Raw genomic sequence first — 15,894 nt, 5'->3', positions numbered from 1 at the left:
ATTGGAGCCCAAACCAAATACATCTGCACATCAACCAAAAAGAGATGCTAGATGTTCAGCACACTTTGACAGCTTTCAGACCCTTACTCTCCCTGGGGCCTCTACTGATCAAAACAGGCAGCACCACAGTGATGTGATGCATCAACAAGCAGGGAGGAACTCACTCTTTTTTCCCCTCTGCAGGCTCGCCATGACACTTTGGCACATGGCTTCAGCGATGCAAATTCACCTGCAAGCACAATTCCTGCCAGGCTCCCAAAACTCTCTGGCAGACAACTTAAGCAGAAACCTCCTAGACCCCACACGAGTGGCAGCTAGACCACAGTACCTTCAACCTTCTAACCCAGAAATAGGGCACCCCGAAGGTGGACCTCTTTGCCTCCCATAACAATCACCAGCTCAGCAAATTTTGCACCAGGGAACCTCACAGCAAGGCTTGGAAAGTGGATGCCCTATCCTTCCAATGGGTAAACCTCTCGATCTATGCATTTCCGCCTCTACTTCTGCATTCAAGGGTACTACTCAAAATAAAACAGGAAAAAACAAGAGCAGTCTTGATTGCCCCAGACTGGCCACGCCAGCACTGGTACCCACTGCTGTGCAGTCTGTCACCCCTGCCATCATGTCACCTACCTCAGATCCCAACTCTCCTGACCCAGCAGAATGGAGAATTCATGCATCCACAATTGCAGACTCTGAACCTGGCAGCCTGACTTATTCCCTGACCTGTCCTCCAGTTGCTAGTCTAAGCAAGCAAGTCCTGGATGTTATACATGAGGCCAGACACCCCATCATTAGAAAATCTTATGCTGACAAGTGGAAAAGGTATTGACCTGGATCCAGGCTAAAAGAGCTGAAACAGCACAGCCCTCCCTACCTCTCATCCTGGATTACCTAGCAGACCTGCTACACATGGGGCCTGTCCTTCTCTTCTATTAAAATGCATGCCTCTGCCATCTCTGCTCATTACAGCACAGAGCCACCTCTCTTTTCTCACCCTCTCATCAAACAGTTCCTAAGAGGGGTTAACAATTTAAGGCCACTCAGAAGAGTTCCTACCCCAGCTTGGGACCTTAACTTTGTGTTGGAAAAGCTCACACTACCCCCCCTTTAAGCCTGCAGCTTCAGCAGAGTTAAAATTCCTCTCTTGGAAAACAGCCTTGCTTCTGGCCATCACTTCAGCTAGAAGAGTTTCAGAGCTATAAGCACTCATGGCAGTAGAGCCCTCCATCATTTTTCATGCTGACGGGGTCTCCCTCAGGACTAACCCAACTTTCATGCTTAAAGTGGTGTCCAATGTGGCTCTCAACCAATCTGTTCATTTGCCCACCTTTTTCCCTAATCCACAAAACAAGGGGGAAGGGATTCTCATTCTCTAGATGTGCACAGCTTAGATTCTACCTGGATAGTACTAAATCTTTTAGGAAAACTGACCAATTGCTAGCCAGCTTTGCAGCAGGGGCAGAGGGCAAGGTCATATCCAAACAATCTCCAAGTGGATAGCACACTGTATCCATTTCTGCTACAAATACCATGGGAAACTGCCCCCTAAGGGGGACAGGACACATTCCACCAGGGCAATCTCCATCTCTGCAGCTTTTCTCAAAGGGGTCCCTACCAGGGACATCCTGGAGGCTGCAACATGGAGTTCAGTTCATAACTTCAAGCATTACCACCTGCCTATCTTCTCCAAATCCAGGGCAGGCTTTGCAACCGCAGTCTTGCAGGGCATCCTAGCCAGCTCCCAGTCTTCTGGACTGCCTCCATCCTTTTCTTCAGCTTTGGGAATCGACCCAAGTGTGATGACTGCAACAGTGAAACACGAAGACCATAGTATAGTTGTGTACACTTACCATAAATATAGATGTTCGAGTGTATTCACTGTTGCAGTCCTGGTTTCCCACCCTCGATCCTCCTCGTCTCTCTCTCTCTCTCTCTCTCTCTCTCATCCTCACTCATTACAGGGATTTTTGGTATTTACTTTCTACTCATGGTTTCTTCTACCATAACCTAGCTCCCTATTTGGGGGCTCCTGACATTTGGGGCAAGAAAAACTGATGTAATGGCGTTGGCTGCCTGATTCTATACCACTGACGACCTGACATCAGTCCTGGAGTGACAGCAACCGACGCAGAAATACTAAGCCTCTGGTATTCGGGCTGACTGAGGGCTTACCCCTGGCAGGATAACCCAAGTGTGATGACTGTAAGAGTGAATACACTCAAACATCTACATTTATGGTAAGTGTACACAACTGTACTTTTTTGCAGCCGAGCTATAAGCTAATGAGGCATTCTAAAAGAAAAACATATATTTATTAGCTATGTGCTCTTTTCCTGGAACTGTCTGTGGTAAGGCAGTTAATGCAGCTCACTCAGCTGAGTAAAGTAACACAGGTGCTCATGTTCACCCATTGCAGTAGAGGTAAGTGATAAGAAGTTTAGTGGGCAGGTAGCGTGTGTGAGTGCGTGTGCATGGCTGCCTAAGAGTTCACAGTAGAGAGATTCGTAAGGCAGTACTTTCAGCTTTGGAAGATATGTTTGTTACTGCCTGCAGTTTTCTTGGCAGTCAGCCTGCTGCCCTAAAAAGGTAAATGGGATGTATGAAGTTATCACTTTTTTGAATTTTTATTCTCTTCCCAAACCTGATCCAGCAGCTTTAGCTTATCCTCTTGCTGCTAAACATGTAGTTAATTTGGTGCAGTGGTACAGTGGTAGCGTTGTCACAGCAAGAGGTTCTCCAGTTCAATTCTCTGCTGGGGTACCTTCTGTGTGGAGTCTGTATGTCCTCCCTGCGTTTGTGTGGGCTTCCACTGGGTACTCCGGTTTTCTCCCACGTTACAAAGACATACATCTGGAGCGTTTCTCCCAGGGCCTCCGCTGAAAATTGGGTTCGTTCCAAGTCTGACTTTTCCGGTAAACATGTTAAATAAATAAAATTCCAGTCTTACGCTTTCTGATAAGGATGAGAAGATTCTTGCAACTTTGATTTTCAGAATTTTGAATTGCCAGACTTGTATGTTAAGGTTAGCTCTAATTATGAAAGAACGACGAATGTTTTATCTGCAGCTGCTGCTTGTGAGAAAAAAAAAATGTTTTAAATCATTTAATTTCTTCTATTTGGACGTTACTACTCATTATTTACAGCGTGCATATGAGTCTGATACTTCATTGAAGGCTTTGGCCACTGATATTATTTTGAGGAAGTTTGCATGGCTGTATTCTCAGAACCTCCTAGATGATGATAAAAAAGTGAAATTTTAAATTCTCCTTTGGATAGAGATTTAGTTTATGGCAGAGTGCTGCAGAGGTGATCAAAAAGTGAGATGAAAGGGAGTAAGCTGATACAGGAAATCTCAAAGATTTTTAACCCCCCCCCCTCTAGATTCTCCAGTGGATTCTCTAACTTTTCTTCTAGTTTTTAAAAGAAACAATATAGTCATTCTCAACAAAATACAGATAAACAGACGTTTAAGAAGAACTGGCTAAGGGGGTTCCAGGAAGAATTCTTCAAACTCCCAAAATCAAGCACTGTCCCATGTTAGAATGACTAAGAGACTTTGTTCCCCCCTCACAACATGGCAGCCCATTTTTTTCTCCACTTTTCTCTATGGCAACAGATAGTTTTGTAAAAATGGGTTCTGAAGGTCATTCATCAAGGTTACAGATGGCAGAGAAAGGAAATTCCTCCTTTCCAGTGGGTAATTCCACATCTCCCAGACCAGAGTTTATATGTGTTCTTGGAAGTGCTGTCTCAGGGCTATGTATTTGGAGACTGATTGCTCCATTTGTGCCAGCTTTGTCACCAGGGCTGTTAATGAGTGTAAGGCTAAGCTAGTCCTTAAGGGTCTTTTGCCTTCTGTAGATGCAATGTCTTCCTCAGTTACTGCTAGTAAATGGGACAGGAGCAGTCAGGGTTGGAGGGAAGATGCTAAGGACTGCATAGTGCATAAAGGGAACCACAAACAAGCAGCTCCCCTTGCTTCCAACCAGTCATATCTGAAGGTACAAAGATCTTCAGTTTCTCTGGCTGGGTCGAATCCAATTCCTTGGACCAGTTTTCTGTCTGTGCTAATTGGGAAGGTTTCTTCCCCGATGCTTAGCATCCCTAGCACTTCGCTGCCCAAAGGGGCTTCCTTGGGCAGGGTTTGCCTTCTACCCATAGGGATTTTTCCCTGAAGTAGTCTGTTTCTCCTCCCTGGATCCAATCCTCTCTGGCTGGTGCATGGTCTTTGGAGCCTTATATCAGTAGATAGTCTTTCAAGCCCTCTTCAGCAGCCTCTTCAGCTCATTCAGCCTAATCAGTTGGGAGTATTAGAACTGCAGATTTGGAGCAGCTGATCCAGTCTTCCTTGCAGGCTGAGATGCAGCTAGGTTTAATTCCATCTTGGGCCTTGTGGCTGCTGGGTTTCCAGAGCAATTTGCGTTGCCACCATTAGAGTTGCGTACAACGACGTGGCCAATTCCAGCTCCACCCCTGTCTTGACCTTTTTGACTCTGGTGGTCTCGGTCTTTAGGGCCGGGGTTCCCAAGTAGAGGTTGACACTTCGAGTCTTGGAGTGGTCTTTCCCTTTCAGTGCCTTGGAGGTCAATAGTTTGGCTTTGATGTCAACATCTGGGCAGACGGGAGCGGTGCCTCAGTCTGGCATTTCCTTGGAGTCTTCAGATCCCAGGGGTGTGGACTCTAGGTGGCCAGCTACAGTCACAGACTTCTACATAGTAAACAGGATGCTCTTCAGACTAGGGATGGAGTGGTTGGTGCCAGCCAGCATTTCTCCCACATCATTCTGTGCCTGTGGACTTGCACCAGCTCACTCTGGACAGCCTTCACTGATAGGTCTTTAGACAGCCCTGCACTCAGGGCCCCTTGCATCTTCTACCTCTCCTTCAGACTCACCCAGGCAGGAGTGTTATGGCAAGAGGCAGTGCAACAGGAAGTACCTCGATTCCATGGAGGAATCCCTCACTGAGGATACCGACCACTAGGAAGGGGAGGGGCCCCCAAAATACCTCTCAGAAGATGCCTGTTTTGGTGATCTCATGGAGCTGCTGTGCCAATGTGCAGGTGGATAGCCAAATTCCTCATAGACAAGTCTGGATGTTTTGGGGGCCTTCAGGGTGGGTGCATCCATGTCTTGGGTTGTTCCCCCTCCATATGCACTTACTGACTTCGTGTCCTGAAGGACCTAGAAGGAACCCAGTATGGTTGAGTCTATACCAAAAATGCTTAATAAGATCTTGGCCCCTCAGATCGACAACATTTGAGTAAGGGTCCCATCGTTGATGCCATTGTGGTAGTGGCAGCCACCAAGAAGGACATCTTGGAAGAGAGTTTGTCGAGCCATTCCCATAAAGAATCCAGGGGACTGGACCGATTAGAGAAGCACTCCTACGCATCAACCACCTTTGCACTGAGGGTGTTGTATTACCTAGTTCACTTGACAAGGCTTTAACAGGACATTGTGTCTGAAGTATCAAAAGTGGTTAAGAAACAGCAGGTTCTATAGTCTCAAAAGTCTCTGGAGATGCAGTTGTCCACATTACAGTGTATTTTCAGCATGTGATTGCCAACATGGCCAGTGACACATCCTGAGCTGATGGTGCCCACATTGTCATGCTTCGCAATGTTTGTGCAACTTTGTAGACTACTTTAAGGCATCTTTTGTCAACACCTCTTTTGATGGCTCCTCATTTTTTGGGACGAAGGTGAGACACACTGATTAGGAGCAAACATCATGGGAAGATGCTGTCTGCCTGTTGGAATGTGTTTGCCACACCTCACTGGATTTTCTCTATGAACCAGAAGGGGGGCAAGTGTCTTTTCTTTTGAAAAGCATAGAAGTCTTTTCAGAATGTTCCTGCAGAAGGTTCCCCTTGCAGTGTGCCAGCGTGTGTGCGCGCGTGTGTGTGTTTGTGTGTGTGTGTGTGTGTGTGTGTGTGTGTGTGTGTGTGTGTGTGTGTGTGTGTGTGTGTAACCAGAATTGTTGCCAACTGAGCGGAAGAGGTGGTCTTTAGAACCAAGGGTTCAGCAGAGTTTTCTTACGTCAGATGCATGGGTGTTGAGAGTTGTATCCAGATGTTACACAATTCCATATTTATTTCCAGCCATGGTGGTGCAGCGGTTAGTGTTGTTGCTTCACAGCAAGAGGTTCTCCAGTTCGATCCTCGGCTGGGGTGCTTTTGTGCAGAGTCTGCATGTCCTCCCTGTGGTCACGTGGGTTTCCTCCGGGTGCTCCGGTTTCCTCCCACATCCTAGAGACATGCTGTAGGTGGATTGGACACACTAAATTGGCCCTAGGTGTGTGTGTCTTCCGTAGAAGGTTGGGCGCCGGGCTGGAAACTCGACACCGTAAAAACTCTACTGCCAATCATGAGCGGACAGGTGAATCCACTGTGGCGACCCCTAACCGGGAAAAGCCGAAAGAAGAAGAGGTCAGAGAAGAAAGCAGCTGTTGCGATTCAAAAGCTGTTAAATCGATTCATCCAGTAGGTCCTACCAGACAAGCTAGGTATGAGGTCTATTCCAAGTTATTTTTGGCTCCAAAGAAAAACAAGGACCTTCTAGATGGTCATAGTACAGTCCACTCTACCTCTTTTGAGGAAGGACGACTGGATGTGCTTGATCAATCTCAAGGATGCCTACCGATGACAAGGCTGTCATGGTAATACCTGCACTTCCTTCTGGGAAGCAATCATTACCAGTTCAGAGTGCTGCCCTTTCATCTCACCACTACCCTCTGGTGTTTACCAAATGCATGTCAGTTGTGGCATTCTGGCTTAGGTTATAGGGATTTCAGGTCTTTCCTTACCTGGATGATTGGCTTCTCATCACCTCCATGAGGGCATCCTTAGTCGCCCAGGGATTCCTTACTCCAGTTTTATGTTTCCGTAAGAATCGCTGTGATTTATCAAAAGTCCAGCCTTCGGCCAGTTCAGATGTTGTAGTTTATAGGCTGTGAGTTAAACGCAGTGTCTCAGATTGCAAGACTTCTGGTGCACAGAGTGACTGCCCTTCATACTCAGGCCAGTCTCGTACTATCCCACAGAAAAACACCCGCTTCCTTGGTTCTGAGGCTTCTAGATAACATGGCTGCAGCAATTTGCTTAGTCTTCCTGGTGAGGTACCATGTGAAGATACTGCAGTGAACATTAGCTGCTCAGTGGTCTTACTTAACCCATCCCATGGATTCTCCCATTATTTTGATGGAAGTCTGATGATGTTGAATTAGGTGGTGATTGGAATCCCCCAGAGAGTCTGCTGTGAGGCCATTTTATGTATTTATTTACCAGGAAAGTCTGACTGGGACCGAGACCGTTTTCAGGGAAGGCCCAGGGAGAAATGCTCCAGATGCATGTCTTTGGAATGTGGGAGGAAACAAGAGCAACCAGAGAAAACCCAAACGAATGCAGGGAGGATATGCAGACCCTGCACAGAAGGCACTCTGGCCAAGAATTGAACTGGAGAACCTCTTGCTCTGAGGTGACAACACTAACTGCTGCACTGCTGTGCCACCCAGTTTTAGTCGACCCATACTGGGCATGGTCACAATAGATGCCTCCCTTCTCAGGTGGGGTGGGGGGCATTTCAAAGGGAAGACAGTCCAAGGGATTTGGTCTACACTCGAAGCCAGTCTTCATGTTAGTGTCTTGGAGATGAGAACAGTCCTTGTGTTGCAGGCTTTTAAGGACTTCCTCCCCCAGGGTGTGATTTTAACTGAAGAAATAGGGGCTGATCTCTGTCCTACCCTTTGTCAGGAGGCCATCAGAGTTTTGCAGTGGGTGATTTCATCTAATTGGTTTCTTGTAGCAATGCACATATCAGGGAATGCCAGTATTTTAGTGGACAGTTTGAGCAGGAACACCCTCCTTCCTCATGAGTGGTCCCTAAATCTATGGGTAGCTGCTTACCTTTTCCGGCATTAGGGCATTCTGCATTGTGATCCGTTTGCTTTCCTATCCAGCACCAAGTGTAACAGTTTTTATGCTCTAGTGCCTCCATAGGGACAGTCACCCAGGGATGTTCTCCTGTATGCTTGGCCCCCGGGCCTTCTGTATGCTTATTCTCCCACTCATCTGATAAGAAAGTGTCCCTGGAAAGCTGCCCATTGCAGAGCGACTGTGATCCTCATTGCTCCTTTTTGGCCCTCACAGGTCTGGTTCTCTTTTCTGCAGTACCTCACTGGGTGCAGAATCTGATCTCACACCCAGTAGGCTTAGTCCCTCCCAACCTCTGGTTTTTCAAATTAACCGCATGGTTTCTCCAGTTCCCTTGATGGCCAGAGATGCCAGGCTCTCTTATAGTTTCTGGGAAGATGACACAATGTGAACTACTCTATCTGCTTGTAAAGTTTATGCTAGTAAGTGGAAGCTCTTCATTTTATGGATGTCTTCTAAAGGTTTGTTTTTTCAGCACCTCTGGATGCAGTTCTTGATTTCCTTGCTGATCTGTTTCAATCTAGCTCTAATTATTCCACTATTAAAGTTCAGTTAGCTGCTGTTTCTAACTTCCATATTGGCAGAGGTAATACTCCCGTAGAAGCTTTGAAGATTTCCAAGGCTTTCCTCAGAGGAATATTCTTGTTTTGACCTCCTAATCGAGATCCTGTTCCTTCTTGGGTTTTACCTTTTATGCTTTACATTCTTGCTCGCCTTCCTTTTGAGCCTTCAGCAACAGTCTCTTTAAGGTTGTTGTCTTGGAAAACTCTCTTAGTGTCTGTCACTTCAGCAAGGAGTGTGTTAGAACTGCAGGCCATATCCTCGGTACCTCCATGTGTGGCCTTTGATAAGGATAGAGCTTCTGTCAGAACAGATCTTTCCTTTTTGCCTAAGGTGGCTTTAGAAACCACCTTGAATCAAGCCATTCATTTACCAGTGTTTTTCCACAACTTTTCAAACAAGGGAAATATTTTCTGCACTTTCTTGATGTTCACAGGCAACTGAGACTTTATTTGGATAGAACAAAGTCCATTAATATGTCTGACCAGCTATTTTTTGCCTTTTCAAAGGTCTGGTTGATCAAGTGTCTAGGTCTGCCTTACCTAAATGGCTTTCTGATTTTCTTTTCATGGGGATATCATTGATAGTAATGTCTTTGCCTTGTAAGCTGAAGAGTCATTCTACCAGAGCTATGGCTACTTCTACAGCCTTTTTCTGGAGAGTTTCTATTGATGACAGTTGTGCTGCTGGTACTTGGGTGGGTACACACTTTTGTGTCTGTCTTTAAGTTAGATATACAGTCGAGGTTTAGGGCTCCTCTTGGTTCCACCGTATTGAGGAATGTTCTGTCCTAGGACCTCAGGTGCAAAATCCAATAAAATAGTTTATTAGTAAGCGCTTTTGAAAGGGTTTAAAATCACCAAACCTCTTCAGATACCATTTTACAAACATGCCCAGCCATTTATACTAGTGTCATAACTACCAGCAGCCAATGACATCAAGTAAACCTCCCCACATGATTCATTTAAAAATTCAGGAACCTACAAGTTTAAAAAAATACACGTTCCTTAAAGAGACATTCACAGCACTATTAATGTTGCATTACATCCATCTACCATTTGAATTTATACATTACACCACGTTTCTAGTGATAAAGAATGTAATTCTATCTCTCATAGGCTTTTAATTTAAGCAAACGGGAAACAGACACCATGTCATTTAATCCTGGTGGACAACTAGCATTCAGATAAATCTGCCACCATACCTCTTTCTCTCCTAAATATAGCTTCCATGGCCCCCCACGAGCTTCACTTTGTATCTGCTGTAATACCGCAAATTTAAGTGTGTTGGGGAAATACCTTTAAGTGTCTGTATAAGGAATTGGTTTCCTTATGTTGTGCTATTTCATAAAAATACTCATAAATTCTGTGTGACAATTGATGTGTTTTGCCCACATAGTATCCATTGCATTGTGTGCATAGGGCAATATAAACCACTGCCCGAGAATAGCAGCTGCATTTGCCCTTTATTTTTATGGTCTTGTCCACTACCTTAATGCTGGACCCAATAAAAATATGTTGACATTGATGGCACATACCACATGGTGCCATCTGACGGGTCAATGTCCTGGTATCAGTACATTTCCTTTCCAAAATATTTTTTATATTACTGCCCCTTCGATATACTACCTTAGTGGTTGGTCTAAAGGTGTCCAGCATGTGTAAGTCCCCTTTTATAATGCTTCAATTTATGTTTAAAATATCAGTTACCGTATAGCTGTCTTCACAGAATGTAGTAACAAAAGGACAAAGAGAAATATCATTAGTAAAAGTTGAACTCCTTTCTTTGACATAACTAGGTTCATATATTGCTAGACTACTGCTGGTCATAAGCTCATGTGATGATTCTACCTGTGTACCAGGTTGAATGGGGAGGGGTTGCTGTTGAACTTCACCCTTGTATTAGAGGTACATAAAATCAAGTATTTCGCTTCCTTATAACTTCATCCCTTATACTGCAAATCAAAGGTAAGGGATATCCCCTATCCAGAAAAATCTGCCCCATTACATCACGTTCACTCAAAAAAAAATCATTAAATTCAGAAACCATTCGGGCTGCTCTTACAAGTTGCGCCTTATTGATTCCATGTTAAACGTGGTGGATGACTACTAGTGTAAATAACTGAAAATGTGGGCTTTCTATACATTTTAGATTTAATTCCCCCATCTTCCGTCTTGGATAATTCAACATCCAAATACTCTATACAATTTGTACCCACTGTGTAAGTGAATTTCAAAAAGCCAGTCGTCTAATGTATTCTACAAATGAACTTATTTCCTCTAAGGGTCCCTTCCAGCAAATGAACAAATCATCCAAAAAGCAGGCATACATACAGATATAGGTATGAAATCTGCTAGTATAAAGAAAACCTCTTTTTCACCAGGCCATAATGGTACTGGCATACAGTGGACCACAGGCAGAGCCCATGGCTACTCCCTGGTTCTGCTGGAAATGGTGCTCTTCAAACCGAATGAAGTTACATCTTACACTATATCCATCAGCTGGCAATAGCTGTTAATAACATCTTGGTTGAGTTCATGTAAAAATTCACCAAACCATTTCATACCAATTTGATGGGGTATGCAACTGAACAGATCTTTCACATCTATAGTAATGAAAATTTCATCATATATAGGTTTATAAACTGTTACCCATTGACAAGAAGTGCCATGAATCCTTACAAATGCAAGGAATCTTTGAAACACAATTTTTTAACTTATCAAGGAATTTTGCTATGTAGCTAGTTTTAGACCAACCAGAATCAACAGTTGGGCATAGGGTGGGATTATTAAGATCCTTATGAATCTTCGGTATACCGAAAATCACTGGGAGGTTAGGAAATTCAATGTTCATATAATTATATTCAGTGAGTGTTATTTGGTCTTGTATCAACATGTCCAGCAAATCGTAATAAATTTTCCTATAAGCCACATTTACTTCATTTAAAGAAGCATTTAAGTCTCACTATACAAAACTTGAAACATTCTCTGTACATAATCATCCCGTTGCATAACTACTATCCCATACCCTTGTCAGGCTGCATGTATCTTATATCATGGTTGGTACACAATTCCTGCAAAATATTGCTTTCATCAGTTGTTAAATTACTAATAGTGTTGTTATACTTCAAAAAATGTATGAAGTCAACCTCACAGGCACCTTCAAACACTTTTAACAAGTTATGCAGTTCCGGCTGTATACACTAGGTATTCTCAGGGCAGGTTCACCGTCACTGCGCAGTTGTTTTCTAAACATGTAGTTCAAATTTAAATTACGAACATATTTTTAAATTACATATAAGTCGAACAATATCACTACACTTGTTAGGTACAAAATTGTTACCTCTACTAAAAAAATCAGCGTGAGCACATGAAAAAGAAACACTGCTATAATTATATATCTTAGTCTTACACAGAATTAAAAAACTTTATATGGGCAAGAAATAGTGTTGACTTCCATTATTTCACACTCCGTCACCTTTGGTTCCTCATGTTCTGGCCATTTCTCTGCCCATTCCATCCTTTCCTGTTCCTCTGAGGATATGGACTCTGATACTGTTCTCTCAGACCGTTTGACAACTGGTGGGTCTAAAGGGAGGTCTGACCATTGTTGATTTGTCCATGTTCTCATGTTGTTTATCTTGTTTGTTGCACGCTATGTAGAGCATTTTATGTTTGGAAACCGATCGAACCTTGAGGGACCGAATCAGAGAGCACTTATATAGTATATAGTGTACCTCTATCACTAATGCTGTCTCTAAACATGTGATTAATACTAATATCAGACATACCAAACGTGATTAATACTAATATCAGGCATACCTTCATGTTCATGGTTATTGACAGAATTTATCCCAGCATCAGAGGTGGTGACATCAGGAATCTAACTGAAACCAGGGAGGTTAGATGGATGATAAGGCTGAGAGCTGACCAGGATAGCAGGCTTAATGAAAAAGTCCCATTCAGACCTATTCTGAATAGACGTAGTCTTAGGAGTTAGACTTTTTATTCTTTAATTTTAAATATGTGCTTTTATATGTTTGTGTATATGTGATAATGTTAAGTTGTCAATCTCGCCTTCATTCTTGCTTGATGGGTTCGGAGCCGATCCTCGGCTCCGACACGGCACTTTGCTAAGCTCGAGAGTCACTTTTACCAGCTCAAGGCAGCCCCATATCCCATGATGCAAGGCGGTAAGTACCCAGATCTCGTTTGCCGCTTCGCTGATGAGGTCCTCCTTTTGCCAGCTCCTGGTAAGTGTTTAAAATATTACTATTTTTGCCCCTTTTTCACCTTAAAACTTTATATTTAACGTTTTTAGTTTAGATTAAGTCCCTTTCTGACTAGAAAATCCCTCACTCCTTAATTTTTTTAGTCAGGCCTTCTCCCCTCCCACCCCCCCCCCCTTGTTAGGGTGTGTGTGTGTGTGTGTGTGTGTGTGTGTGTGTGTGTGTGTGTGTGTGTGTGTGTGTGTGTGTGAGAGGTTAGTTATCTTATTATTTTTGGGATAACTGGTTCTTGGGACTGTGTTGTTGTGTGTTTCTGCAACCATGTCCAAGGAAAGGGTCTCAGGCTTTAAGAAGTGTGACTCGTGCTGTCAGAAGATGTCTCTGACAGACGGTCACACTTCTTGCTTATACTGCCTGGGACCTCTCCACCTGCAGGACTCCTGTGCAATTTGTCTTTCCTTTAGCCAGAGAGTCCTGCAGGAGAGGAGAAACAAATTGATTTTAAGGGGCCTACTTAAACCGGAGGGCTCTCCGGCTAAGTCGGCTCCGAGTAAGACTTCCAAGTCTTCCAAGGCCCAGGCTTCTGTGTCTAAGCCTGCGGCCTCGGTTCCGACTCTTTCAGAGTCGAGATCGTCTCCGGCTGGAGCCGATCCTGGTTTGCACAAACCTTCGGTGCCGATACTGGTTCGGTCACATCGGTGTCGGCTCCGATTGGTTCCGACCACCATGTGGCTCAGGCTTCGGTGTCGGCACCGACCGGCTCCAACACCCTTACCTTTATGTCTGTATCGGCTCCGGCCGGAGCCGATGCATCGAGACCTTCTGTCGGTGCCGAAAAGTCTTCGGCTCCGACTGCATCCATGGTTTCGTCGGCTACGATGGTTCCTTCGAGGAAGAGGTCCAGGTCCCCATCCTTGGAACCGATACTCTCGGCTCCGGCCTCACCTCTCCTCTCGGAACGGAGCCATCGGAGCTGATCATCTAGGTCATCCAGGCTTTTTGACCATGATTTAGAGAGGGTGGTCAGTAGATTATTAAAATCACAGGCACTGGCCCAGATGCTACATAGTCCGTCTCAACAGACGACTATTAGTCCACACCCCCTTGCAGTTCCTCCTTCGACTCTACCTCAGAGTTTGGAGTTGGAGTCTTCGGGAATAGTTTCTGCTATGGCTGAGGGACAGATACCCCCCCTTCTGCTCCCTCAGCCTCTACTCTTATCTCCTCTTCGAGACCTTCCTTAGAGGAATTCGGTGGTCGGGCTTCCCTGGTCTCCTCCGAGGGGGTGAGTGGCATCGAACCCTTGTCCGACCCCACTCTTCCCCTTGGAGCCTCGGCCTTGGTGAGCTCTGCTCCGACATCTGCCTCGGAGCCTTCCCTTTCAGTGGGCCCTGGAGTTCCGGTTTCTTCGGAACGGGTTCTCTCGGACCTCCCTGGGAAGGGGAGCCTTCGAGGTGATGAAGAGTGTGCTGGCCACTGGACTCAGCCAGCAGTCTGTTCCCTTAGCTCCTCCCTCTACGGTGCCTGTCGATATCTCTGCCATCTCTCTTGCTCCCGGACCCAGAGATCCTCCGCCTCAGGTTTCCCCACTGGGAAGAACCCCCTCTTCCGAGGATTCTCCTGATCAGTCAGGGGATCCTCCGCGCAAGAGGACTTGTAAGAGGAAACACGTAGACTCCCCCGAGTCTATCACTTCAGATACCGACTTAGATGAGTCGGAGGGATCCCCAAGATCCCCCTCTGAGGATGTCTCCTTTTCAGACATCCTAGAACTCCTTAAACAGAGGGGAAACTGGCCCTCCAATAATCCCTCTGAAGATGAGTCGGTATACCTGGAGGCGTTTGGATCTCGGCCCTCCACCTCCTGGGTGTCTCTGCCTTTCGACCCCCTTATGCAGGTTATTGCTCGAAAGGCATGGGCTGCTCCTGACTCGGTAGAGCCAGTTCCTAGGAGGCCTTCTAAATTTATTACTGCCCCTTCGGACAAGCAATTCCTTACAAAAGGTGTCAATGCTGATGCCATGGTGGTGGCGGCTGCCACTAAGAAGGAACTTGCAGATCCTTCCGTACCTGTCCATCCTCCTAATAAGGACTCTAGGACCATGGATAGGTATGGTAAGCGGATGTTCTCTGCAGCGACCTTTGCTATGCGCTCGCTGAACTACTTATGTCACTTCACCAGACTCCAAAGAGACATCCTTAAGGAGCTAGGTGAAGTAGTGCAGGATCCCACAGCTGCAGGGGCTCAAGAAAAAATTGCTTCACAGCTAGGAACCCTTAATTCTATTGCTAAGTCCTCCATGCGACTGATATCATATGCAGCAGATGGAGCGAGTAGGGCCGCAGGTACAGGTGTGGCTCTTAGACGCCAAGCCTGGATGTGGCTCTGTAATTTTGCAGATCCCTTTAAGGCGTCCTTCACAAACTCTCCCTTTGATGGGTCAGCTTTGTTTGGCCCTCAAGTGAAGGATACATTGACCAGGTGTGAGCAGGACGGCAAGACTCTTTCTGCCGTAGGGGTCCGTTTTTCCACCCCTTATAGACCTTATCCTAAAGGACAGAAGGGTGGCAAAATGTGGTTCCGCAAATCCCATGGAGTCACGCCGGATACACGTGGTCAGTTTACCCCTAGAGGCAGTGGGGGTAACAATAACAGATGCCGCTCTAGAGGCAGAGGGGGTCCATAAAACCAGGGAAGCAGAGAGCCTCTCTCTGACAAGCCCTTTCAGCATCCCTGAGATGTTGCCCGACTGTCCATCCTTGGAGGCAGTCGGGGGAAGACTATCGCTGTACCCAGAAGCCTGGCGTTCCCTCACTCAAGACAGATGGGTACAGTCGATCATATCCGAGGGTTACAAAATTCCTTTCGAGGAAAGTCCTTTCTCTCACTCAAATTCCCTTCCAGATGTACCACCCGGTCTAAGGGAAATTGCAGAGTTAGAAGTATTCAAACTTCTACAAAAAAGAGCCATTCAGCCAGTTACAACAGACCATTCAGAGCCCGGAATCTACTCAAGGTTCTTTTTGGTCCCCAAAAAGACGGGAGACTGGAGACCAATATTGGATCTCAGCAGACTCAACAAGTCTGTGAGAAAGACAAGATTCCGAATGGTCACACTTAAATTCTGCCCTTCCTACAGAAGGACAACTGGATGTGCTCAATAGATCTTC

General features: G+C 45.5%; 1 protein-coding gene across 1 annotated transcript in view; it reads left to right on the top strand.

Moving 5' to 3' along the window:
* LOC122810590 (sodium channel protein type 8 subunit alpha-like) overlaps positions 1 to 15,894 on the top strand; it is an 840,143-nt gene that overhangs the window by 480,372 nt on the left and 343,877 nt on the right. The window lies entirely within an intron of this gene.

The sequence above is a fragment of the Protopterus annectens genome, chromosome 9.part0 (assembly GCF_019279795.1).
Source record: "Protopterus annectens isolate FY-2018-M chromosome 9.part0, PAN1.0, whole genome shotgun sequence".
Lineage (NCBI taxonomy): Eukaryota > Metazoa > Chordata > Ceratodontiformes > Protopteridae > Protopterus > Protopterus annectens.
The sequence above is the reverse complement of the archived record's forward strand: the minus strand, read 5'-3'. Positions and strand labels throughout refer to the sequence as shown.